The sequence below is a fragment of the Notamacropus eugenii genome, chromosome 1 (assembly GCF_028372415.1).
Source record: "Notamacropus eugenii isolate mMacEug1 chromosome 1, mMacEug1.pri_v2, whole genome shotgun sequence".
Lineage (NCBI taxonomy): Eukaryota > Metazoa > Chordata > Mammalia > Diprotodontia > Macropodidae > Notamacropus > Notamacropus eugenii.
In genome coordinates, this window is record NC_092872.1 from 522,417,577 (window position 1) to 522,445,433 (window position 27,857).

Sequence of the window (27,857 nt, forward strand, 5' to 3'; positions counted from 1 at the left end):
GGTCATTCATGAATGCCACTACCACCAGCCCCATCTCCAGCAATATATCAGTCAATATATCTGGTCCTGTGGAGTAGCTGCCTGAGAAAAGGCTCTGGTAGGGAAACCACCTGGGCTGGTACAACCACTCCCAACCTTGTCACTGCCATCCTACAGCACTGTCAGAGGACACCCTCATAAAAATGGTTCACTTCATCCCCAGCAACAACTCCCCTTTCCCCTGTAGCCCTGCCCCTAAAGAGACTAAAATAGCTCAAACATTGCATTAGGGAAGCAGTGGCCCATGTGGCTTCCCATCTCACCTCACATCAGATTGCCCCCCCCCCCCACTACATATCACGGTTTTGGCTCCACTTTGTTCACCATCCTCCAGGTTAGGGGTCATCAGTCCACTGCCTGGGTCCACTGCTTCAGTGGCCAGTCAGAGAGGACGAACAGGATGCTAGGAGCTGTACCTGTGCTGTTACACCTCCTACCACCAGGAGGACTACTAGACCCTTCTGACCACTACAGGGTTCTGCTATAACAACTCAGTTCCACCCCTCCTCATTCACCTCAAGACAAAGAGAGAAGAAACCCCAGAGAAAGACCCCAGCAGCCCCCCAGTCTGCTTTGCCCATGGACGTCCTCCCTCTCTTAGAAGTAGATGAGCAAAAAAAATTATCCAAACCATGAGCAGACAAAAGAGAATTATCCTTCATTGCCAGGTCTATGTGCCAACTGCCTAGTATGAGGGGAGGCCTCTAGCACCAAGGCCAACCCTGCCTGTGCCACATCTGCTTTTGCTCTTACTCAGATAGCTTCTCCAACTTTCCCACTGAGCTGGATGCTATAACCATAGAATGTCTCTCTTGTGCTGGAACAAGCCCTAAGCTGCAGATGTCATTGAAGATTCCCTTCTTGTACACACACTGGGTTTTTTGAACCTCAGTTGTTTTCTTCACTCACCCCCAGCACCATCTCCACTTCACAGCCAACGGTAGACAGTTACCTGGGGGAGGTGGAGGTGGCACAGGCCGACTTACAAGATACATTACTTGCAGCTAGAGAGGCCTTACAAAAAGTGAGCAGATAACCATGGAAGCCCCTAGGCTGTGGGGTGGGGGTGGCCTCTGTAAGGGGAGTACTAAGTTTTTTGTTTGCACATAGAGCACAGGGTTTGACAGACCTTCAAAGAAACTGGCAGATCAAATGTTAGGACCTTTTCCCATTGTTCAAGTAGTAAGCCCAATGCGCCCATTGACTGTAGAGTTCTGCTCCTTCATGAGCATCTACCCCATGCTTCATTGGTCCCTGGCCAATCAACCACTCTACACATCCCACCCCACCCCCGCCTCCATCTCCCACATCCCACCCCAACAAGTACTGTTGGATCTGTACTGGAAGGATTTCCAAGTAAAAAAAACTCTATCCCTTGTGTACTTAGAGTGTGTATCCAGTCCTTGGGAGATAAAGGGATAATACTGTCCTGAGGAGAGGCTCTGACTGTCAGAGGACTCACCACCTTCAAGTCCCAGAATTGGACTAAGCTTTCCCTCAAGAGAAACTCCACCAAACCCAGATCCTGAGGAGTCAGCAAGAAACGTCCCCCACCCCCTACTTTCCCCAAGGAGGTCAACAAAGACAGCAGCAGCACTTGGAGGTGGGCAAACCTAAAGCAAACACTCAGGGCAGAAGGGAGGGCTTTATAAGTGACTCCAAGTTTTCCAGTTCTAAGGACTGCCTGGATAGATGGTGATGCCATCAAATTATGTAGGGAAGTGGGGAGGATGGAGTTTAGTTTTGAATCTGTGGAGCTGGAGATATCAGTGGTACAACCAGGAGAAAACGTGTAAAGTACAGCCGGAGGCTGGGGACCGGAGCTCATGGGAAAAAATGAGACAAAAGGACACAGGGACTATGTCACCTGGCCTGTTACCTGTTACCTTAAAGTGCACTCCCAGACACTCTTTCCACCCACTAATCCAAATCTTACTCCTTTCCTTAACACTCAAATCCCACCTTCTCCACAAAAACCTTGCCCAATCACCTCAGCTTCCACTAATCTTCCCTATGTTCAGCCCCAGGTCAATGCCACATAACTGAACACTCATGTCCTTCCTGTCTTACATGCCCATTTCATGTCTGAGCACAGGGCAGGGGTTTGGGGAGGGCCACAGACTCCAGTGCAAAGGCACTCTCTAATACTGAAGTCAATAAGGACCACCACAGAAGAGATGAGACACTGCAAAAGTGATTCCTCCCCACCTAGGAGATGGTCTGCCCATCCTTATGGATAAATGTATTCTATCCACCTAAGGACCTTCTCATATCTCCCTGAAAAGTGGCAACATCCATGTAAAATGTAATTAACATGAGACAAGCTGTAATCTTAGAAACCAAAACATGTACAAGAAGCCTAATTATGATTTAGGGACCTGAGAAGGAATGTTGAAAAGAGAAGAGAAAGCTGGTAAGGAGACAGTGTTCTTTTAAGGGAAACAGGGCCAGCTTGAGTATCCAGTGTACTCAGCAGCTAGGATCACTGCCAGAGCTGTAACTGGGGCAGGGGTGAAGGGGGCTTTGTTTAGGGCATCAAAATTTAGAGAACGAGAACATTTACTACAGGTAAATGTTCAAGTCTAGATCTGCTCCTCTCCCAAAGCACGCCCCATGGTATCCTGGGCTCTCCTCTACAACAGGGGCTTGTGTCCCAAGGTCTTGGGTTTCTGTTCCCCTGCAATTGATGTTTTGAGATCTCCCTTCCACCTACAGAGAATCTGATTTCATATTTCTTACTATTTGCTCCTAGGCCCCGTTTCACACACTTATCCTAGGCACCACAATCGCTAGTTATACATTTGCCCAGTGCAGTAGAGAAGACTGCCTGACTTGAGAGCATCCTCATGAAGAACACTTAACTGTGCCTGCCAAGCAACTTTCTCATATTAATCTCTTCCCCAAGTAGACTGTACTGCTGGGAAGATGCTGCATTGAACAGCTGACAGGAGTAGGCCTCTCTGCCTGGCAGTTCTATTTCTCATCGTAAATTAATGAACTGACGCTCTGGCTTAGCAGCCAGTCTCTTATGGGCCTAGTTACTGCGCCCCAGTGACCTAGAGCCTGATCCTCCTGGGAGGGAATGAGTAAAAACCAAGCCTCTGAACCTGCAAAGTCATGGCTTGACCCTGGGCTTAGGAAGCCCAACATAGTCTAGTCCTTTAAACTTTACCATCACATTGTTCAGTTAACAATATTGTAAAAAAAAGATAAGCAATTCTGAAAGACTTAAGAACTCTGATCAACTAAATGATCAACTGTGATTTTAAGGGACTGACAAAGAAGAGAGCCCCACCTCAAGAGAGAAACGTAAAACTAGGAAGCAGAATGACAAGTGCACTTTGGGATCTGGCCAATGTGGGAATTCATTTTGTCTGACTGCTTGGATGACATGGGGTTCTGTATTTTTTTGTTATCCAGTAGTTGTAGGGGTAGGGGAGGTAGGGAAAAAAAAAATGAATGCTTAATAAGTGAAAAATAAAATAATTTTTAAAAAATTTAGAGTAAGCTCTTTAAGGGAAGGAGCTGCGTCTAAGAGTTCTTTGTCTTTCCCGAAGGTCCCACCACAGCCTTGGACATACAGCAAGTATTCATGAAATATTTCTTGGTTTACTGATCAGCAGAAAGCTATGACAGGAATGGAGGGTGACCTGGACCAGAAATAGAAGACATGAGTTAAGAAGCTTTCTTTCTAACTCACTGGATGACTCTGTCTATGTCACATAACTTCCACTGGTCTCATTTTTTTTAATCCATGAATTGGGGTAAATAACACATGCTCTACTGACCTCACAGGAATAACTGTGAGGAGCAAATGAGAGAATATATGTGAAAGTGATTTGGAGACTATAGGCAGGATATTGTTATTTATTATTCTCATTCCTAGCCTGCCTGAGCAAACTGGAGGAGCTAGAGAGGGGCCTAGAGCAAACAAAGCCCTTATTCCCATCCCAACAATCCTGATGTCTTCAGTTCTTCAGTCTCACCAGCCCTAGATCTATGTCGCCAAGTTCACCTTTCAGCTTTCCTCAGCTACAGCCAACTGAGGAGAGGTATGGGGGCGAAAGGTGGGAGGGGCACCCACAAAGAAGGCACAAGTGATTATCATGCAAGAGGGACAGGGAGGGAGAGAAAACCAGAGAATGTTAGAGTTGGAAAGGATCTTTGAGATCATCTAGTCTAAGCCCCCCATAGTACAGGTAAGAAAATCATCACAACTTGTGATTAGTTCAAGTGATAGCAGCATGGTCTCCACTCCAAGATTGCGATTCCCTAATTCTGAAGAAAGGTGCTCTGGATAGGGAAAGAGAGAGGAAAATCTATACAACGACAACTGTCAACCTTTGTGGGTTGAGAAATCTGGCAGTGAAGTGGGAAGAGACAGGAGACGTGGAAAAACGTGTCGTGCATAGATGATAGACAGATAGAGAGATGACAGATGAATTAAGAGATACAGAGAAGATTTTATTTTTTTTCAGTTTTATCTATATGCAATCATGATTATGGTAGCTAGGTGGTGCAGTGGATAGAGTGATGAGCCTTAAGTCAGAAAGACTCATCTTCCTGAGTTCAAATATGGCTTCAGATGCTCACTAGCTATGTGATCCTAAGCAAGTCACCTAACCCTGTTTCCCTCAGTTTCCTTATCTGTAAAATGAGCTGGAAAAGGCAATGGCAAATCACTCCTCTGCCAAGAAAACCCCAAATGGGGTCATGAAAAGTCAAATACAACTGAAAAAATGACAACAATCATTGTGATTAAATAAAGTGATTTCGAAAAGTCACAAAATTCATATTAGCTTTTGATTATCACATATTTTCTCAAAGGATACAATGCAGTACAACCATTATCATGTGCATAGGAAGGGATACTCCATGATATCATGGTACCTTCCTGCTTTACTGGGGCAAATTCCACTTGGAGGGTGGTGAGGCCCTACCCCCATCCCCATGTGCATAACCACAACAGTTGTATTCAGATGAAATGTGGTTAAAATGAACAATAGTTTCAAGGTTTGCAGATCTCCCAAAAGAGTGATCTGTAACTTGATGAACATGTGCAAGGTTGGGGACTGTTGCTAGGTATCTGGCCCATGCTGCCTTGATTGTGTGATACAGCAGAGGAGCATCTTGGATGTATTTTCTTGCACAAGTTGGTCCTGGCACACTTTTCCCTGCACCCACTGCCTCTTTGTCCAATTCCAGTTCCCTGTCTCCCAACACAGAAGTCCTCCCACTCCAACCTACATAACACCCAGTTCCAAAGCTTGAGACCTTGGGAAATATTCATGGCCCTGGGTACTAAGGAAGTCTCAAAGTAGTGAGGTCAGAAAGCCAGAGGACAGCACTTCCCAGAAAGGTTGAACATAGCAAGGGAGTCCAATCCGAAGTAGAACCAGATATAAAGGGTAAAAGATACAGCAGACAAGCCCATTCAAACTGGAAGTGATCTTGAGGATCATCTAGCCCAAATTCCTCACTTTTACAAAGGAAGAAGCTCGAACTCAGAGAAGTGAAATGACTTATCCAAAGGCACATAGTTGATCCAGAATTCAAGTCTCTTGATTCCCCAGACCAATGTTCCCCTACTATTCATGTCTCTCTTCCAAGTATTCAAATGCCTGGGAAAGGGGAAACTGCTGGATTTAATTTCCCAGGCAATGCAAAGGTAAATGTACAAATTCTTTTTTTTTTAATTATTTTAACCCTTTGTTGAAAAATCTTTTTAAAATAAATTAGACCTCTTTCCCAACTCAGTTGGAGTCTAGTGAACAGTATTCTGAATACATCTCCTTCTCAACTGGGACCTTAGCTTGAAGCAGCTAAGGTTGCTGCAGGACATGGGAGTTCGATCTTTAATGACTCCAGGATCTGCCCTGGAAGCTGCTCTCTTGGTTTATTTGCCTGCCCGTTCCTATTTCTCCCCTAAGCTGAGAGTTCTAAGAAGAAAAAATCTCTAGAGGTTATACTATATTTGTTTCATAGTTCCCAAAAGGGAATGAAAACTCATTCTTATCACTGGACAGAGACACAAGAAAAGCCAACTTTTTCAGTAACGTGTGAAAACCAAAATTGATGGATATTTTGGGCATATCAGATATGTCCCCTGAATCTTCCCAAGCAGGGAAGAATCTCTTTCCAAGGCTGCAGGCTGAGGCTCAAAGAGTTAAGACCCATCTGCTGGCACCAGGTTCCTTCCCACCCTCCTCCTCACTTCCCTTTCCTCGACACCTGCTCATCCAATCTAGGAGAAGGAGAGAGGGCAGGCAATGTATGAATCACAAGCAGAAAAGCAGACGATTGCTACAGAGAGAGAGAAGGGGAAAGGGGAGAAAAGGGGGAGAGAAAAGAGGCAAAGGAAGGAGGGCCTGGCTGCGGGGGCAGTGAGCTGGAGAGTGGCCCCTCCCCAACCGCCACACCAACTGTCAGAACCAAGCTGTCAACTGACAGAAGGAGTCCCCCCCAATCTTTCCCCTCCCCCATCCTGGGGGCTGAGAACATGGGGGCGGATTCCAGAGAGCCAGGGGAGGGCATGGAGAAACCTAGGAAATCAAAAGAAGAAAAAGGAACAGAAGGAAGGACACCATGGCTAGGGAGAGATGAGGAGAGCAGAGAAGGTTAGAGCAGAGAGTGGGAGAAACTTGCGGGGGCATGGAGCACTGTCCACTGCGGGTCAGGAATCAGGATAACAGAGCCTCCACTTTCTTCCTTGACTGTTCACTGAGAGATTCATGTCCAAGAGAGATTGCTACAGGCCCCCTAAAGATCTATCTCTGTCTCTCTCCCCTTCTCTCTGTCTTTCTCCCCCCACCCTCACCTACCCATAGGTCCAAGGTCCTAAGAGTCCCTCTGGTCTCCTTCAATTTCATCTCTGTCTTGAGACTAAGGCAGAGGCCGCCAATTGGTCTGATCAGACCTTAGTTACTGCAGGAGAGATTAACATCCTGGCATAGAAAGAGCCCTAGAACTAGGAGGGAAACTTCAGGTGAAGTCTGGCTCCATACTTATTAGCAGTGTAGCCTTGGAGAGGTCATATCACTCTCTGAGCCTGTTTCCTTATTTGCAAAATAGGATGAACACCTTTAATGCTGTCTACAAAGGGTTTTCTAGGTTCAACGATGCAGGATAATGGATAGGGGAGGGTTTTGTAATGCACTATACAATGTCAGAGGATCAAAGTTTGATCTTTCGTATTTTAAGACCAGAAGGACCTGAGGCATCACATAGTCCAACCCATTCACTTATTATTTGGAGAAACTGAGGCCTGAGAAATGAACTGTCTTAACCACTGTCCCACTGTAGAAAGTGGCAGAATCCACACTGGAGTTGACTCCAAATCCAGTGTTCTTTACTCTGAAGCTGAGGTGTCCACCTATAGGCTCTGTAGGCTGATGTCCAGCCTACATTTCTCTAGGATGGACACCTACTAGGACCCCAATGAAAGAGGGATCTGCCACAGCATATCATTTCTCCCCACACCGAGTAAAGAGGACACTAGAAATGGCACAGGGTCTGGAGTCAAATAGGCTCAGACCCCACATCCATCCTTTACTCCCTCTGTGACCTTGGTAAAGTCGCTGAACCTCCCATGGGCATGAGTTGCTCCCTATGTAAAATGAGGGGCTGGGACTAGATTGTTTTGTAGTTCCCTTCCAGTCCCAGATTCATAATCTTTGCAGAAAAGACTGGGGACCCTTCCCCTAAAGAACCAGTGATCTTGGAATAAAATTCTTAATTACCAATGTAAGGGCATTAGGATTCTATTAAACACCCTATGCAATATTTCAGATCAGAAATAAATGCAAAGATATAGCCACACTACCAATAATATTCTCAAGAATGACAGAGACCTGCATTGGAATACTATCTCTGACATTCACTAGCCATGTGGCCATGGGCCAGTCACTTGAATGCTCTGACCTACAGTCTACTCATCTGTAAAGTGGAGATAATAACCCCTGTGGCACTTACCTCACAATGCAGCCAGAGGACTGAAAGGAGATAAGGCAGGTAAAGTACTTGGCAAATCTTAAAATGTGACCCTGTCACTCCCCTGCTCAAGAGACTCCATAGAACCTCTCTGCCCAGTCCTTCAAAAGTTGGCTCCATCATACCCAGCACTCCCCATCATCAACGCTATCCTCTGGACAAAGTGGCCTATTGGCTGTTCTCTAAACACAACAGTCCCATCTCTTGCCTCCATACTTACCTTCCCCCTTGCCTTTACCACTTAGAAGTCCTTCATTCTTTCAAGACCCAAGGCCCTTCCTGATGCCCACCCCCACCCCCCAACTGTTGCTAGTTTCTTTCCTTTCATTGTTTTGCATATATTTTGAAGTGTGTGTGTGTGTGTGTGTGTGTGTGTGTGTGTGTGTGTGTGTGTGTGCTGATTATCTTCAACAGAATATAAGCTCCCAATACCTGGCATACAGTAAGCACTTAATAAAGCTTGTTGGATGAATGAATATGTATCTGTTGGGCACTGGGAACCTGTCCCTACCCTCCATCAGCACTACATTCACTGCCCATTTATAGTATGTATATCACAAATACATACATCATTGCATCCCTCCTGAGGTAGCTAGTTTAAAGAGTGGATAGAACACTGGATCTGAAAGCAGGAAGATCTGAATTCAAATCTAGCTTCAGATACTTACTATGTGACCCTGAGCAAGTTAATTAACTTGTCTGAATCAGTTTCCTTAACTGTAAAATGAGGACAGTAAAGTCACTTACCTCCCAGGGTTATGGTGGGGATCAAGTTAAATAATATTTGTAAAGCATTTAGAACAGGGTCTGGAACGCAGAAATCACTTAATATTTTCCTTCCTTCCCTACAGCCCAGCATAATGCCTTGCGCACATACTTAGAAAAGAGACACTTTAAAAAAATGCTTATTGGACTGAATTGTGTCCAATATACCCCTTTATTAAAAAGCACCCAGCCCCAACTTGGGAATAAATCCAGTCTTACATATAGGAAAAGCAGGCAGTGTATCTCCTGATGTGATTTCAGGCTCCTAGCAAAGTCTTCCACTCCACCCCACCCCCACCCCACTCCCAATACTTCCTCAACCAAATGGAGTTAATGCTATAAATCCTACAATTAAAGACTTCAATTCTGCCAGGAGCTATGCAGCCTTCTGTAGCTTCCTCCTCTTTGAAATAAGGCAATTGGGTTAGATGACCCCTGAGGTCCCTCCCAGCTCCAGGCCTCGGAGCCTATAAAATCTCTTCTGCTCATTAGACCTCAGTTTCCTCCTTTATAAAATGAGGGGGTTGGGTAGATGGTCTCTGAAGTCTCCTCCAAGATCTAGGTCTAGGATCCTATAATCCTGTCCTATAAAACTTTGAATATGCAAATGTCCCTGGGCTGGACACTAGTTGAGGATCTCAGCTTGGGTGGGTTCCTTGTCAGAGAAGGAAGGCAGGGTTATCCAATGTAAGGCAGCAGACAGGACTGGACATAAGCCTTGGCCAGAACAGCAAAAGTCTTTACTGGGTGACTGGGGGATTTAAGAAGGGGAAGAAAATTGTCTATATAAGGAAATGAAATCAGGGCTCTCAGGTCAGTAATTTGACTAGTCAGATGGCAAAATTTCACTAAAAGCAAGTAACACAAAAGGAGCGGGTCCTAATTTAGGAAAAGTTATTGGTGAACTTAGTTGTCTTTACCTTCTGTTTGCTCAGACCCCAGATCATCTAAGACCCAATTCCCCAGTTCCAGTATCTGGGGAATCAGATGCTCCAGCTGGGGTTTTCATATTATCTCCAGCTAAGAAGGAGTTGGTTCCCAGGGTCCAGGGTACAAGTTTATCAAGAATGGTGCTGTTTTCTTCTCTGTGGAAAACCCAATACTCCAAGACTCAATTACCCTTCAGGATGTGGAGAGGGGGCTAGAGGACCTACTGCAGACTTGACACTGAACTAGTTTCAAATATTTAAGTATCATTCATAGCACTCAAGAGATACAATGGCTCTGACTAACCCTTGACCTTAACCTCTGAAAGGACCACATCTGGGATATAAATTAGTACTTATTAATCACCTACTAAGTGCCAGACACTGTGCTGTGTATTGGGAATTACAAAAAAAGGCAAAAGTATAGTCTCTGCTCTAAAGGAGCTCCCAGTCTAATGGGAAGACAACTACAATGTAGAAACAAGATATAGACAGGACAAACTGAGGCTATTAGCAGAGGGCACTACAATTAAGGAGGGTAGAAAAGGATTCTTGTATAAAAGGACTTGAAGGAAGCCAGGAAGTAGAGAAAAAGTACCGAGGATGGGAGACAGCCAGTTGGAGAAACAGCATGGAGGTCAACGTCACTGCTTCACAGAGTATGCAGAGAGGAATAAGATATAAGAAAACTGGAAAGGTAGGAAAAGACTAAATTATGAAGGGCTTGAAAAGCCAAACAGAGGATTTTAGATTTGACGTTGGAATTAACAGGGAGTCATTGGAATTTAGTGACTAGGGCTGTGACAGTCAGACCTATACTTTAGGAAGATCAATTTGACAGCTGGAGGATGACAGTGGAGGATGGACTGGAATGATTGAGCGAATGAAGCATTTATTAAATGCTTACTGTGTACAAAGCATTATGCTAAGCACTGGGGGATACAATTGGAAAAGGCAAAATGGTCCCAACTTTGAAGGAGCCTACATTCTAATGGGAGTGAGAAGAGACTTGAGCAAGCAGACCCACCAGCAGGCAAGTGCCATTGTCTATGTGTGAGGTGATGGGGACCTGCACTAGGGTGTGCCAGTGTCAAAGGAGAGAAGGGGACATGTATGAGAGATGTTATGAAGGTTCAAATGACAGGACTTGACAACTGATCGGACGGGGCTAGGAGGTGAGAGAGAGGAGTCGAGGATATCTATGCTATGAACCTAGGTGATTGGGAGGATGGTGGCATCTTCAACAGTAATAAGAAAGTAGGATAAAGGAGAGTTTTAGAGGAAAGATAATGAAGGGAAAGAAGAAATAAGCATTTTGTTGTTGTCATCGCTGTTCAGTAGTGTCTGACTCCTTGTGACCCCACTTGGGATTTTCTTGGCAAAGATACTAGAGTGGTTTGCTATTTCCTTCTCCAGGTCATTTTACAAGTGAGGAAACTGAGGCAAACAGGGTTAAGTGAGTTGCCTACGATCACACAGCTAAAGTGTCAGAGTCTAGATTTGAACTCAGGTCTTCCTGACTCCAAGGTCAGTGTTCTATCCACTGAACCGTTCACATGGGTCAGGACCAGTTCAAGCACGGAGAGAATGTTAACTCCCTACCCCTCTCAAAAGCTAGCCTGAGGTGGAATGGGAAGTCAAAGACCAACCCCACAGTAGAAGAGAAATGATAATAACATTCACACAGAGCTTTAAAAAGGTTTATGAAGGACTCTACGTATGCTATCCGGAAAGCTCTGGATCTCAAGTTAGTGGAACTGGATTCAAATCCCTGCTCTGCCACTTGCTTCCCTGAGTAACTCCACCTCTCTTGGACTCATCTGTAAAATGAGGAGCTTGGACAAGATGACCTCAGCAGTCCCTTCCAGCTCCAAATCTATGAGGCTTTTTACAAATCTGTTGAGTCCTGCGGCCCATACTCTCCCTGCTCCTCTCCCTCTTGGATGTCTGAAGCAGCAGAACACAGTTTTGGGGCCACTCAGGCATTGCGTGTCTCTGTTCTCCCCTGGAGCCCAATCTGCAGCCCCGTGACTAGATCATCATTTCCTGGGCAACCAGCTGGATGTAGACAGAATGTTCTCTGGGGGATCTCAGAGGCCCTGGCAATTTTATTATTACATTATTATTAATACACTAATAATACCAGCTGTTGCTGATGGCAGGAAGTCCAGGATGGGAGCCAGGCAGTCACAGAGAAGGGGGCCTTACAACAAAGTCAGATACCTTTTACTTGGTCCACACAAAGATCAGGGAGCAGGGAAAGACTGAGCTTTTCCTGAGACCAAAATGAAGCAGCTTCTTTCTGTAGAAAGAGTCTGTCAAGATGGTAAAAGGATATATCTTGGTGACAAGAGAACCATAACATCTGGAACTATGGGATCCCGGGGTTATGGCCTTAAGGTCAGGAAGAAAATCCATCTAGTCCAATCCCCTCATTTTATAGACAGGGAAACTGAGGGCCAGAGAGTTTGTCTAGGCTCTCACAGATAGTAAATGGCACAGCCAGAATGTGAACCCAGGTCCTCCGACTTCATGTCTAATCAGAAGTCCTGGGTTCAGATTCTGCCTCTGATTGTTACTTATGTAACCCCAACCTGACAGTCATGTCTTTCTGTGCCTCTATTTCCTTATTTTTAAAATGAGGGCATTGGCCTCAGTGATTTCCAAGGTCCAGCTCTGAATACTATGCTTCTGAGTTCCAGCTCTGAATACTATGCTTCTGATTTGGAGCCATAAAGGCCAGAGTGAGGAATGAGGGGGAAGAGACAGAGGAGGGAGAGGAGATCCTAGTTTTACTGAACATCTTCATTAAAAGCAACTGAGAAAGCAGAAAAAAGAAACCTCAGGAGATGGAAAAAATAGGGGCCAGAAATAACTTTAACAAGAGAGAATCATCCGAAACATTCCTCCCTCTTCTTGGAGGTGGGGGGAGAGGGAACACAGATGTGGACTGCTGCAGACACTGTCATTTGTGGTCTCTACAGAGAATGGGAGGCTTCAACTGCCTTCCCTTGCTCTATGGGGGTAAAGGAGGAATGACTGTAAGGGCAAAAACAAAAGACATCAGAAAAACTGAAAATCTTTTTTAAGTACAGATTTGGCTCCAATGCAGTTGCTATTTTTGTTTCTATAAATAAAGTTAATAATAGCCAATTCTCTATTGTTACTGCAAATCGAGATTAAGACCAGACATTTGAAATGCAGAGACGATTTCAAAAACTCCACTTCCACCCGTTGGAAGAGCTACAAGGAGATTATAAATGACAGGATTTAGGGCTGGAGGAGAATTTACAGATAAGCAATCCAACCCCCTCACTTAACGGATGTGCAAACCAAAGCTAACAGAAGTGAAGGGACCATTAGTAATTAGTGGAGCCCAAACTTGAACTACAAATCCAATGCTCTTTCCAACAAAATTTGGGAGGCTATTGTAGAGTTAGGCTCTAGAATGCAATAAAATTAGTTTGGAAATGAAAGTACTCTAAACACCCAAAGCACCAAAGTATCCAGAGACAGAGATTATATTAGCTTTGTTTAGCAGCCAAACTGCTTAGAGCCCTAGCCTCAGGAACTTGAGAGGCACATGTTACATTGGGAAAAGTGTTTGGATTAGGAATCAAAAGGCCTGGGTTCAAATCCCAGCTCTTTTCTTTCATTTACAATTTATGAGATCTTAGACAAGTCACTTAATCTCCTCTAAATCTATGACTCAGGAATTCTTTCAGTGGCAAGGTGGGAAATGGTGGGGGTAGAATGTTAAGTATGATGTCAGGTCTGTGGGTTTTGCTCAACAGGTTTTTCTTTGTTACAAGGGAAATCTTCATGGTTATGAGAGGGGAGAGGAAGTGGATATTCAGAAATGACTGTGATTCCAAAACAAAGTTAACAATAAAATTTATGTTAAAAGAAGCTAGAAGGAAGTACAGTTAAATAAGGGAGGAAATAATGGTGGTAACCTTCACGGACAACTCTAAATAGTCTAAGGAAGCCTTAGGGTTGACTTCCCCTTGTTAGAATTGGGAGCAACAATTATATGCCAATAAATCTGACAATCTAAGTGAAATGGATGAATATTTACAAAAATATAAATTGCCCAGGTTGACAGAAGAGGAAATAAAACACTCAAATAATCCCATCTTAGAAAAAGAAACTGAACAAGCCATCAATGAGCTCCCTAGAATTGATGGACAAAAAGATTAACAAAATTTGTTTTGCTTTTTTAAAGGCAGGTGTCAGGAAAAGCAATGGGTACAGATGAGCCAAAGAGTCCAAGTTCAGCCTTTGGAAAATCAAGCAGAGTTTCTCTCTTCCAAAGAGTTCAAAGGAATTTGGCTGCCTTGTACCCCTGAGTATCCAGCTTCTACCTTGTTCAGTGGACCCCTCAGACTCCTTCCAATCCCTGCAGATGGCTGCCATTCCCATTTAGCTGTATTCTAACAGGATGTCAACTCCTGAAAGGCAGGAAATATTTCATTTGTTGAATGGATCAGCTTCTTGTGGTGAAGGACTGTTTTGTGCCTCTTTTTGAGAGGCTTAGCACAGTGTCTGGCACATAGTAGGCACTTAATAAATGTTTACTGATCGATTGTCCTTCTAGTCCTAGTGCCTGGCACCAGTAGGTGCTTAATAAATGCTTGTTGGATTGGATACTACTGAATTGCTATGTGCTGCTCTGTGACCTGTGCTTGCTGTCCTCTGTGCAATTCTTATCTGTGTATTAGATGTTCTACATCAGCATGTAGATAGTGCATATGGGATTAGGCAGTGAATCAACAAGCATTTATTAAGCTTTTATTATATGCCAGGCCCTGTGCTAAGCTCTAAAAATACAAGTAAAAAGCAGCATTAGCCACAACACATAAAAGGAGCTGGCTATGTGGTAGAGTTGGGAGAAGGTGTCCTACAAAGGAGCATGATGGACAAAATCAGAGGGGTCTATCTAATCAGAGGAAGGGGTGCTGGGGGCAGGGGTATGTCTGAGGTATGAGTTCCAAGGCTATAGGGATCTTCCATGATGAGGTAGTTTCTAAAGCATGGTGGAGAAGGTCACAGGGCAGCTAGGTGACTGTCTGTACGAGAAGGAATGTTCTCTTGCCTTGCCTCTGATGTGTAATCCCTACTTTCCTTTGAAGCTCATCCCAAGTACCACCTTCTACAAGAAGTCTTTCCCAATGCACACATCTTCTGGTACTTGTTCCCCAAATTGCCTTACATTTTTTTTGTATTCACTTACTGGGTATGTGGTGTTTCTTCCAAGACCCTTGAGTGCAGGGACTATCTTTGGGGGGCTTTAGGGTGCAGTCTTTGTATCCCTATTGCCTAACACAATGTTCATCACATGAAAGGAAACTTAATACATGCTTATTGAATTGAAAGGCTATTAGAAAGTCTGTGTGGAAACATCTGTACTCGGTACTTGGCTTGACCCTGGAGACCTTAAGGTGAGGACCAGTATGTAGCAGGCACTTAATAGATGCCCATCTAATTGAATGATGGCTTCTAAATGCCCCCTAGAGTGCCAAGTACCATCCAGCATCTGCTAGTGTTGCACAACACAGCCTGCTATGGCCATATTCCCCTCTCTTCCCAATCCTGATCCTTTGGTAAACTCTGCAACTCTGCTCGAATCCTTCGCTCCCTTGTCCTATCAACCATCATGCCTTTTGCTCAGGTGCCTTCTGAAAGAGCTGGAGGAAGTCACCAACCCGTGCTAAGATAACCACAGATAGCCGGTCGCTATCAGCTGGGCCCTCGCTTCAGCAAGGTAATCCACCTCCTCTCTAATTGATTGTCTTTGCTGTTCACCACAATAGCTGTCCCAAGCCTCCTCAAGTGTCTCATCCTACTCCTTCTCCCACTCTCTCTATTGAGGGGCCATTCACTCCATTCTCCAAGTACTTCGCCTTCGCCCCTCCTCTTCATGTTGCACACCTCTGACACTGTTCCCCACCAGCTCCTCCTACACTTCAACCTTTGATGACGAGTCGACACTTCTAATTACCGAGGCCAACCCCTTTTTATATGCATCCCTGATCTCATTCCTTCCAGTCTTTTCCAGCAGATTGTCCCCCACTGTCACCCCTCCCATCCTAAATCTCTACTAGTTTCTTCCCCACTGCCTACAAACTGCCCAATTCTCCCACATCCTTTAAAAAAAAACTGCTCTCTGGGTCCTATAATGCCTTCCAGCTACCATTCTACATCAGGTTTATTGCCATTTTCTCCATTGAATTCCACCTCAGTTCCTCCCCTTCCCTCCTTCTCATTGGCTTCTAAACACATGCATCTGGCTTCTAATCTCACCATTCAACGGAAATTACTTTCTCCAAAGTAATGAATGATCTTTTAATTGCCAAATCTAACGGCCTTTTCTCAATCATCATCCTTCTTGATCTCTCTGCAACCTTTGACGCAGTGGATCACCTCCTCTCCTCCTGGACACTCTCTGTTTGATGGTTTAAGTGCTTCCTCTTTGCTGGTCTTCCTCCTACCTGTCTGAACAAACCATCTGTCTCCTTTGCTAGATACTCATCCATGTCATACCCAGTAACTGTAGGTGTTGCCCAAGGTTCTGTCCTGGGCCCTCTTCTTTCTTCTTCATGGGCACTCAATGATCTCATCAGCTCTTGTGGGCTTAATTATTATCTCTCTACAGATGATACCTAACTCTGTTTATCTATCCCTCAGCTCCACTCTAAGTTCCAGTACCACACCAGTAACTACCTGTTGGACATTTTGAACTAGATGTTCCAAAAGCATCTCAAACTCAAAATGTCCATAACTGAACTTGTAACCTTTCCCCTCAAACTCTTCCTTCTTCATAACTTAGTTAATGCTCTCTAGGGGACCACTATCATTCCTGACAACTCTGGTATCATCCTCAACTCCCCTCTCTCCCACACACCCAGTCATTTGCCAAACTGTGTAACTTCCTGATCTATAACATCTCTTACCTGTATCCCCTTCTCTCTACTCAAACAGCCACTACCATCATTAAAGCCCTCATCACTTATTACCTGGACTATTGCAACTGTCTTCCAATTGGTCTTTCTTCCCCATGTCATGCTTTAAAAAAGCGTACTGACTTGAATCTGTTTTGCCATTTCTGCATTATGCCTTATCTGTCCCCAGCTCTGTGGTTTTGCTCATTCCACTTCCAGAAAATTGAGTGCTCTCCTCTCTTTTCCAGAAACAAGCTCACCTCCCAGTAAAGCCTACCCATGATATCCTCCATCCTCATTCTGGATCACCCCCTCACCCCTATGCCTTGTTAGATATTTTGTGCTACAGCTGGCTGCTTTTCTCTCCCGTACCTTTCTGTTGTATTTCCCTAACCACAACAGTCTACTGCCTGGCTGGATTAAGGATGGAAATGAGGTCTTTGGGGTAATTATGCATCCTGGTTAGCCAAGTTTCTAGACACCCTGGGATTGGTGACTTTCACAGAACTAGAATAAATATACTTTGGAGCGGAATCAAGTCTTACTTTAATGATTCAGCAGGGCCTTGTGTATCTTTTGCTGTCACAAGCAACATTCAGCAAACACCAGAATGACAAGAACCTAAGCTGGAAGGGACCTCAGAGGCCACCTAGCCCTCTGAAACAATCTGTACCACACCATGCTACCCAGTCTTGGCTTGAAGGTGGCACATTCCTCTGAAGAATGACTCCTGCCACCAAATCTCAGTTTGCTTATCTGCTGCTTCCTTCTGCCTTCCTGAACCAAGCAAAACAAATCCAATCAATCTCTCTTCCACACGCAGCCCTTCAAAGACCTGAAAAACCCATCCTATCTCTCCCGCTTCTTGCCTTCTCCAGGTTAGGCACTCTCAGTTCCTGTGAACCATGGCGGGACACTTTCCTCCTCTGGACCGTTTCCAGCTTATAACAATGTCCTTAAACAGAGGCTCCCAGAACGGAACCCAGCAACCCAGGACTGGGTCTGCTTAGGGTCTGCCCAAGGCAGAGGCCAACAGGACTATCACCTCCTTATTCCTGGAAGTTACATTCAAGAGTCATTGTCAGCTAAGCAAATGTCACAGAACCAAAAACTCTCTCTAACCTCGATGCTACTCGGCTCCCACTTCCATGCAGATCTCCTGCAGGAGTTTTGCCTAGAGTACCTTTCAGCATTTAGAAATACTGCCATTTGAGTGAAACCAAGAAGTCAATCTCAAAAGTCCTGGAGGGATCCAATTCGTGCACAGAGATGTGTGGCCTAATTCAGAAGGTGAGAGAAGCTCAGCATCATTAGCCAGTCAGCCTCATGTCTGGGCAGAGTGGGCAGATATAATTGAGGAGGCATTTTAAGGTCTCCTGGTCCTGAAATAGCCCTCCTCTCCAACATCCCCCAAGGGCCTGAAATTCCCTCATTACTCCTTTGTTTCCCTTCAGGCAGTGACAGTCCTGGATAAAATGCAAATGTTCTCCTGACGGGCAATTCCATAAGTCCATTATCAGCCCTAAACAATTTAGCCAGAATTAGTCTATAAGGTCAGTCACCCCTAGCAGGGCCCTAAAGGGACAGAGAAGATAGAGCCAGAGAAAGGGAGCCCTGAGGTTGGACAGTGTGCCTTCCAGACTCATACAGTGGGAAGAGTGCTGGGGTTAAAGCCTCAGGTCCTGCGTTCGAATCTTCATGAGCGTTAAGGCTTGCACGGTGCTTTACTGTTTACACAGTTTGTCTTGCATAGCCTGGCTCCTGCCTATCTTCCTGGCCGAAGGCACATTTCTCCCCTTCACGTTCTCTAAGTTCCTACCACAATGGCCTGTTTGCTGGTCCTGGCCCGCAGCATCCTAGCTCTCATCCTTGGGCCTTCAGACAGCTCATTTCTCATGCCTAGAACGCCCTCCCTCTTCACCTCTGTCTCTCAGAATTCCTGACCCAAGTGCCACCTCCTATATGATCTGTGCCCCACCTCCCGGCTTCCCACATCCCAACCCAAATGATTTTGTCTTACTATGTGTGTATGTTGCATTTTTTTTTTATGTGCACATGTTGCTTTACTTGAAGGGAAGTTTTTTGGGTTTTGGTTTGGTTTTTTTTTTTGTCTTCTATCCCCAACACCAAACACGGGAGTACAAAGAGGGCCCCTTAATGTTTGCTGATGAACACCTAGGTGACCTTCATTCAAGGAAGGCTGGGCTAGAAGCCAGCTCAACCCCACTCTCCGAATTTTCAGGATTAGCATTTACACCTGGGAAACCAACACAACAAACCAAGGCTTGACTGATTTGTGGGTTGCTTAGACTTAAAGTAATGGAGAAAACCTTAAGAATACAGCTTAAACTTAAAAGTACATCCAGCCTATTTCCAAGCCCCACCCTAAGCCGACTGTTAAACATTTACCAACACAAAAGTCAAACATTTACCCCTGCCTTTAAGTCAAGAAGCATTTATTAAGGCTTGCTATGTGCCAGTTACTGGGCCAAGCATCATGAATACAAAGTAAGGCAAAAACACAATTCTTGCCCTCAAGAAACTAAAAATCTAACAGGGGAGAAAATACACAAATGTTCTCTGTGACTTTAGGCAAGTCACAACCCCTCTGGCCTCCAATCTCTCATCTATAAAATGGGGAACAAGATGACTTCTGAAGTATCTTCTAGCTCTAATTCCCTGAAACTGTGAGAGGCAAGGGAGAATCCTCCTCAGAAGAACATGCACTGGTGGGGAGAGTCTAGGGGGACAGGGGGCAGTGTACAGCATGAGAGAATGGGGCACTTGAGGAAAGAAGGAAGTGGTAGCCATGCCAAAGGCTCACAATGGGAGACAGAGAGATCCTGAGGATGAATTTTCCAGTTTTGCTGCTGGTCCACCCTACCCACATACATAACAAGGTTAGCCCTGCCTGAAAGAACCTTAGGGGCTGACTAGATGGCTCTTGAGATGCTGCTGTCTCTGAGCTTAAGGTGCAGCCAATGTCTCTCTGCTGCCCAGAAACCCCATACAGAGACCCAGTGAAGAAATCATAGAAAAGAGTGCTCTGGGTTGTGATTTTTTTCCTGTTGTAGTTGTTTTAAAAAAGCAACATGACAACCCTTAATTAACCCACCAGCTTCAGGCAAAAGCTGAGCCAACTGCGGCAAAGATCTATCTCCCTGTCTGCCTGTGCCTCACGCCCGCTCCAGCTGCCTGCTGCCATGCTGGCAAAGAGATAAAGGGCATTGCCAAACGGGGAAAGCAGGGCCCACAAAGGGACACTAATAACCCCGTGTCAAGAGAACAATACTAAAGATGGCCCATTTCGGGCACCCGCCTTTCCCACCTCACATGTACCCAGAGCCCTCAAGTGGAGCCACATGGCCTGGAGCCTTTGAATGACCAGCCAGGCTCCAGTCTGGCAGAGGACCCAGGGCATTGCAGCTGGCCCCCCAAGCCAGAGCAAATTACCTCAACCTTATGCCATTCCTTCCAAAGACAGGAGAGCCTCTGCTGCCTTACTGATTTATTCCTCAGCAAAACTGAACTCTGAGGATGGGGTCAACCTGGACATCTACAAATACACTCAATGCGCATGCCTGGCTTAGCACCTATATGTGGTAGGTGTGGAACATACACTTGATGAATGAATAAATAGTATGCAGGCAGGCCTAAAATTAGATTCAGCATTTATTTTGAAGCCTAATACTCCAAGAAAAAGAAAAGCAATCTCCCTTAAGGCCTGGATTTCAAGCCTGACCCTGGTGAAGATACTGGTGGAGGCACAAAGGAAGGGACCTTCTCCTTATCCACAACTGCCTTCATGACAGTAATCCTAAGAGACGTGACTAAACCCCTTCCATCCAACCTTGCCCTGGCACTGTAGCAGCCATTTTCCCCAGAATCTTATCAGGTAGAACATATGAAAGTTTTGTAAATGATCTCCTTGTCTCTAGGCAGAGCTAGCTCTACATCAGCCCCAAATTCCCACCAAACATTAAAGGACTTCAGTTGTTGGCAATCCCAGGCTCCCTTTACCCATAAGGTCAGCAAATCTGTAGGGAACAGGGACGAACAAAGAATGACCTTCAGAATGGAAAAGACATTTTTTTAAAATGAATAATAGGGAGGGAAGGAACAAGCATTTATTAAGCACCTACTATGTGTCAGGTACTGTGCTAAGCTCAAATATTCTCATTTGATCCTCAACCACCCTGGAATGGAATCGTTATTATTCCCATTTTTGCAAATGAGGAAACTGCAATTAAGCAACGGTCACTTTATGTGCCACTTCTACAAGAAGTCTTTCCTGAGCCCATCACTAGCACTCCTTCACTATATTCAAATGTACATGGTCATGCTGGTCTGGCCACATGTCATCCCATCTTCTTTCTCCCCAATGAGTCAATCGAAAGCTCTCTGAGGGCAAGGACTGTCACCATGATAGGGCCAACAGGATAGCAGGAGCTTCGTAAAGGTCTGTTATGGACTGGTTATTGTTGGATGATTACTTAGATGAATACTTTTAAAGCATAATCACCCTCAGTGATTGAAGGAAGAGTTTCTCAATTTCTTTCTCCCTCATCCCATTTACTAAACACTCTCTTCAAACTCTACTTGCCAGCATCACACTTTTCTTCTGCGATTGTAAAGCCCAGAATGGAACTTAGAGCCTTCTGGTTGACAATAAAAGTCTGTTTTATATAACCTATACATGATCTCATTAACAACCTTGGAAGATAGGTGCTAATAAAATTATTCTCATTTTTCAGATGAGAAAATTAAGGCTGAGAAAGAGTCACACCCATAATAAATATCTGTGGTAAGGGGTCAAACCCAGGCCTTCTGGGACAAGTGATCTAACTGCTGTGGAAGACTGGTTTTTGTAAACCATTGTCTTCTGCTTTCTTTTTCTCTCTGCCTTCTCTCCTCTTCTTTCTCTTCCCTCCTTTCTTCTCTCTCTCTCTTTTCTCTCCTCTTTCCTCTCCCTTTCCTTCTCTTTCTCTGAATTTCTCTCATTCTTCTCTCCCTTTCTCTCTACCTCCTCTCTTTCTCCCTTCCCCCTTCTTCCCTCTCTTCTCTCTCTTTCCCCCTCTCCCTCTCTTCCTTTATGCTCCCTTCTCTCCCCAACCCCAATCTAGGATGTGATTAACTTGGTGGATTTTTTTCAACTAATTGTATATTTCTGCCATTCACATCTGACATATTTGATTAGAATACGATTGCAATTAGCCAGGTTAATCACTTTACATAACTGGAGTGAGGGTCTCTTGAGTCAATATGCAAATTTCAGCAAAATCACCGTCATCATCAAATATTTATTAGTTGCACACCTGCTGAATATTTTGCAAAGCAAGTTAAATAGAATTCCATGAAGAATAAGTATTATCTCCTAATGATAATGTTCATGGAACAAAAATTTTTAAAAGATGCAGAGAAATTGATTCTCCAAATCTATTTCTAGGCTCCTCCTTGCTCTCCAGTTCTATCATCCCTGTCTACTGTTTACTTCTCACGGGGGATGCTACAAATTCTCTCCAATTTTCCAAACCAAGCTCATCAACTTCACCCTCAAGTCCAATGCCCTTATCAACTGGTCAATTTCTAGTCTGTTACTGTGAGAGGCATTGATCGTCAAAGTTACAGGTGACAAAACATAGGCCCAGAGAAGTTATGACTTGTCCAATATTACATAGCAAGTGACAATCAGGATTTGAACCCAGGACTTCTGATCCCAAATCCAGGGCTCTTTCACTGTACCATGCTGCTACTCTGCTAAAATGCAACCATGTTTCAAGGGAAAAGTGACCAAAAAGCTATTAAACTATGTGTAATGGACTAAATATCCTACTACTCAAAAAGATCAAAGACAGAGGAAAAAGGCCCCGTGTGTACAAAAATGTTGATAGTAGCTCTTTTTGTAGTGGTAAAGAACAGGAAATGGAGGAGATGCCCATTAATTGAGGAATGGCTGAACAGGCTGTAGTACGTGACTGTAATGGAAGACTTGTGCTATAAGAAATGATGAAGGGGATCGTTTCAGAGAAACCTGGGAAGTCTTGTATGAGCTGATAGAATAAAGAGAGCAGAACCAGGAGAACAATTTGTATAATAATATTATAAAGACAAATAACTATGAAAGATTTAGGAATTCAAAACAACACAATAACCAGCCACCCAAAGGACTCACGACAAAGCATACTATCCACCACCTGATAAAGAACTAAGGAACTCATTGTGCAGATTAAGGGGTGGTTGGATATAGCTAAGGCAGGAATTTGTTTTCCTCAACTTTACATATTTATAATGGTTTTTTGTTTTTCTCTTTCAGTGGGCAGGGGAGAGATGGAAAATAGAGAAATTGGAACTGAAAATACAAATTTTTTAATGTGGGGGGCAGAGATAACTCACTAGCACTTCAAAAGAGAACATGGCCCTAAATCAACAAACAGAACAGTAAAAGATAATTTTTTAATTGTATTTTGTAAGGAGGTAGGAAGGAGGAAGAGGAGCAGGAGCCAGTTTCAGTTCCAAGTTTCTTCCCTGGGAGAGTAGCAGAGCAGAGTGAGAGGCCTTGGGGACTCTGGGAGAAGAAGAGGGGTAGCACGAGGATAGTGGTGCTAGGGCTACTGGGGGCACTGGGGGAGGTGAAATCAGGAAGGGGAGACTCCATAGGCATTAAAGCACTCAGGCTGGATCACGAGTGCCAAGGCCTCAGCCTCACACCTGTTGACTCCCAGCCCCGAAGTTAGCTGGGAAGGAAGATCTCCTCACCAATGACCACCTAAGGCAAGGCCAAGGGGAAGTGCTAGGCCTCTGGAACAAAGAGCATTCTTGGGCAGCTTCCCCAAGAACAAGTCATCAAGTTCATAGACTTGCTGAAGTGGGTGGAAAGTAGAGACTTTCACCCGGAAATGTAGGGGAAATGAGTTTCCGCCCCAAAAGAATAAACATAATTAAAATCACACTGGAGATTGTGGGTGTGTAATTGCCTCCCAACATCCTGGCAAGAAGGCTGCCAAATGCACACCCAATCTATATGATCGAAAGCCTCATTTCCAAACACAGATATACACAAACCTACCACACAATGAATCAATCCTATTCTCCTGAGAAGAAATTCACTGAGTCGACAGACCTGAACCCATCAGCAGTCGAACTATGTATAACCAGAATATGTGAGGGTTAGAACAGATGCTAGACCTCCCCAAACCAACCCCCTCATTTAACAACTGGGGAAACTGAGGTCCAGAGGCACACGCAGCCTCTCCCTATTCCCTCTTGTGTATTTCCAGAGCTTAGCCATGTTTTAAAAAGATCTGCTGGTACAATGCAAAAAACCCACTCCTTCAGCAGACTTGTTCTCTTACCAGGGCATTTGTATTTTTGCATTTTCTCTCACTATCCCAAGAATAAATGATTTGGCATATTTGGAGTTCATCCTCCAGGCATCCCCTGCATTGTCATGCATCATTCACTGTGCTAAAATGGTGCATTCTGAATGGCAGGGCTATGATTACCTGTTATCATTAATATCACAGCAGCATTGTTAATATTAGCTGTTCTGTTAGTAATCTGAACGTGTAGGCTGACTCTGGCAGCTTCCTACCAAGAAACCAGAGCAGTTAACTAGGGCACTTAACTGCTGCTTGGTCCAGGATGCTGGCTTGGCCCCTCTCCTGGTTCTGCAGTGGCAGCTGTACTGCATCCAGAGCCCAAGCCTCAGCTCTGCCACTTAACACCTGGGCGATCTGGGGCCTCAGGCTCTTCATCCACAAAATGAGATCTTTAGACCAGATGATTTGGAAGGTCTCCTCTACTCTAAATGGAGAGTTCTAGAATCCTATGTGCACAGGCCATAGCAGTCTATTCCTTAGGCCATTCCTCCCAGGGTGATGGTAGCCCTCTCTAATGGTCTACCTTCCCTGTGGCTTTCCACCCACCCTCCACATTCTCCCAAAGGCTGGGTAGTTGGGGGCTATTGACCATGTCAGGCATAGGTTTCCAGCCTCCTTTCCAAGGCTGGGGATAGCCCCTTTTCTGGGGTGACTACATCTTAGCAGACTGTCTTCTGCATGGCACTGGTTCCATTATGCCCCCTCCATCCCTTACATGAATTTTGCCACTGAATTCAGAACTCAGCAAACCTTAAACTATGAACAAGAATCTGTAGTTGTAGCTCTGCAGGATGCTCAAACCATTTTAATGTGACCTGTTAACCCTCATAGCCCCCATTATCCCATCTCACCCCTACAAAAAGAGGCTGGGAGGGGTTTTTTTTACTCTTTTTAGTGGGTAAATTGAGGCATTGAAAGGTCACATAAGTAAGTAGCGTGGACTGAACATCAGCAACTTCTTTAAAATCTGCATGCTCTGTTCAGGTACAACTGCTGGGTGCTGGAAGGGTGCTGAGGTGTTCTATCACCGTTCTCCCCTTTAAAATTTTCCTGGCCCACTTTTCCTTTCTCTACAAAAGATATCAATAATAATTTATTTTTTAAAAATAATAATGATGAATGATGTTTGATAAGTTTTTTATTTTTTTTTAAGCAACGGTCTCTTGGATTGTATATTCCAGAGAAACCAATCTGGGGATCCAGGGCCCTTCACCTGAGTCCTCCAGTGGAATCTCCCCAACATTCTGCCTTCTGGCTGGAAGCCCACTGGTGTCCTAGTCAAGTCAGCTCAGACCTGGGGAGGTAAGATTGATTTCAAGGTGAGGACCAAGTGCCTGGAAAGATGCCATATACTCTTTCTACTTCCTCCAGATACAAAATCCATCCTGTATGACCTGACAGCTAAACAACTCACTACACATGTTTGAACAACTGAGTGAGGGGTCTGGGACAGACATGGAAGAAGCAGCTGGTCACCCTTCCTGGTGCTGGCCCACTACCTTTTAAAAGCTAGCTGCCATCCCCTATTGTAGAAGCAGGACCTCTTTGGCAGCTTTGTGCAGCTGAGGAATCCCTTCTCAGAATAAAATTTTTAAATGTATAAAATAAAATACATGAAATTACAAAGAAAACCAATTATATTGAAATACAGTTAACAAATTTTTTTTAAAAAATAAGTTCATGGACCGCAGATTAAGAACCCCTGCTCTAAAGACAGCCAGGACAGCATCTAAGGTTGCCAGGCAAAAGGGAAAATGGAGTTAGAGAAAATTAAAAATCTTAACGTTTAATTATTTAAAAGAGAAAAAAAATATATGTGCACACACATATACATAGGGCAGAATCAATGCAGAAGCACTTATTAAGCACCTGCAGTATGCTAAGCACGGTGATAGGTGCCAGGGATTCCGGTTCAAAGAATGAAACAATACTTCCTCTCAAAGGTCTGAGCTTAAAAGCATTTCAGATGTAATGTAGTGAGTGCCATTACTTCATTTTACAGATTTGGAAACAGGTCCACAAACGGGAGACTTGTCTCAGGCTGCAGGGTACGTTGGTGGCACTGCCCAGGCCCCCAGGGTCTCATGGCCAAAGGCAGACAAAAGCCCAAGCCCCCTGAATCCAAGAATCGAGTGCCCTGGCCACTGCAGCACTCTGGCCGTGGGCACCACGAGAAGCTCCTGCCAGTCTCCTGACCTCCATCCTGGCCTCGCCACCCTCGCTCCCAGAGGCTGAAGGACTGCAAAGCTCCCACTAGCAAACAGTGTCGCTTGCCAGCTCGGAGTCCCCAAGCCGTGGTCCCTGAACCGCCATTCCGCCTTTTCTGTGTCACCCCAAAGCAAGCCCAACTCGTGGGCACTAGCCTCGTCTCCTGCGCCAGGAGGACCCACGGTGCTAGGCATTCCCCCCACTGCCCCTCTCAGAGCGGGGCGGAGCGACCCACGCCTTCCCGCTGCCCACCCCCTCCCTGCTGAGGGTGAGGACCAGGGTCCAGGAAGATGAGGGGGCAGAGCAGGGGGAACGTCAGTGAGTCTGACAAGGCGGCTCCGTCCTAGGAGGAGGACTGAGCATGCTCCGGTAAACCTGCAATGCGGTGGCTGCAGAGAGTGTCCTCTATTAACCCAGCCGTGTGCTACTGGCGTCAAGCCTCCCTCCCCGGACACTCATTAGCAGAGACCCGGAGGAGGGCTGGGCTCGGGAGCCAGGGAGTTCTACGAGATAACGCAGGGGGCGGGAGGGCACCAGCTGGAAAGCAACCATTTCCAGCCACCGCGGAACGAATGCCTGGGACAGCAGTATCCTCAGCCAGCCCAATGACCGTGAGACCCGGGATCTCAGTGGCCAGAGGGAACCCCGAGACGTGGAGAGAGGCTTCAGGAAGGGCTACATGCCACCCACTATAGGCCTATGCCTATCTACATCCCATCTAAGTGTCAAGGCATGGGAATTCTAGGTCTACAAACCCCAGGGAGAGATCACTAGATCTGTGGGTCCTGGCTTCAAATCCCACCTCCACCAATTACTAGCTTCTCACCTGTAAAATGAAAGAGTGGTAGTATACTAGGTCCCTGCCAGCTTAAAAATCTGTACTCCTAAAATCCTATCCCACTAAAGCTAGGTCCTTCCCTAGGCAATCCTGTTGAAGGAAGGAATGCAAAAGGGACAGAGAGAAGATTTCTCCTGCACCACTGACTCCCCTCCCAGCCTTTCCCAAGAGTCCATCCTGTGGGCACTGGTGGCACAGCATTCACGTAGCTAGCAAAGCTAATAAATACACTCTGTATGCCTCATACATTTCTCAGATTTTATTTTGTATTATATTTATCTAAATATTGTAATATACCCAAGGGTGATAATAGCTTACATTTCCACCTCATGTCGAAGTTTATAAAGGGCTCTCACCATAGAAGGTCTGTAAGGTGTATGATGAAAGTGCCCATTTCACAGATGAAACTGAGGACCATTGAGGTGAGATAACCAGCCCAGTTCAAGATCATACAACTAGGAAATGCAGGGGCAAGATTTGGACCACTAGATTTAAGACCAATACTCCCCCACCCTCCTGCCCCCTACTAGATGCTAAACTCCTGTATGCACCTTTCATTTCCATTGACTTGGAATGCCTTCCTCTTTACATTAATTAAATACTTATTATATGCCCAAGGCTATACACACTCTCACCTTCAAGGGTCTATTCTATGGAGGGGAAAGAGTTATGACATGTATACAGAGAAGTTGTTTAGTTATTTCAGTTAAGTCTGACTCTTTTGGGTTTTTCTTGGCAAAGATACTAGAGTGGTTTGCTATTTCCTCTCCAG

At 45.0% G+C, this 27,857-nt stretch overlaps 1 protein-coding gene and 2 long non-coding RNA genes across 10 annotated transcripts in view; 2 read left to right on the plus strand and 1 right to left on the minus strand.

Annotated features, from left to right (window-relative positions):
- CAMK2B (calcium/calmodulin dependent protein kinase II beta) overlaps positions 1-27,857 on the minus strand; it is a 304,019-nt gene that overhangs the window by 162,921 nt on the left and 113,241 nt on the right. The window lies entirely within an intron of this gene.
- LOC140520090 (uncharacterized) lies at positions 6,372-14,366 on the plus strand. The gene is made up of 2 exons (XR_011972393.1): positions 6,372-8,049; positions 13,945-14,366. It is a non-coding gene; the product is annotated as an uncharacterized lncRNA (long non-coding RNA).
- Positions 14,430-27,329, plus strand: LOC140520091 (uncharacterized). The gene is made up of 2 exons (XR_011972394.1): positions 14,430-25,341; positions 26,042-27,329. It is a non-coding gene; the product is annotated as an uncharacterized lncRNA (long non-coding RNA).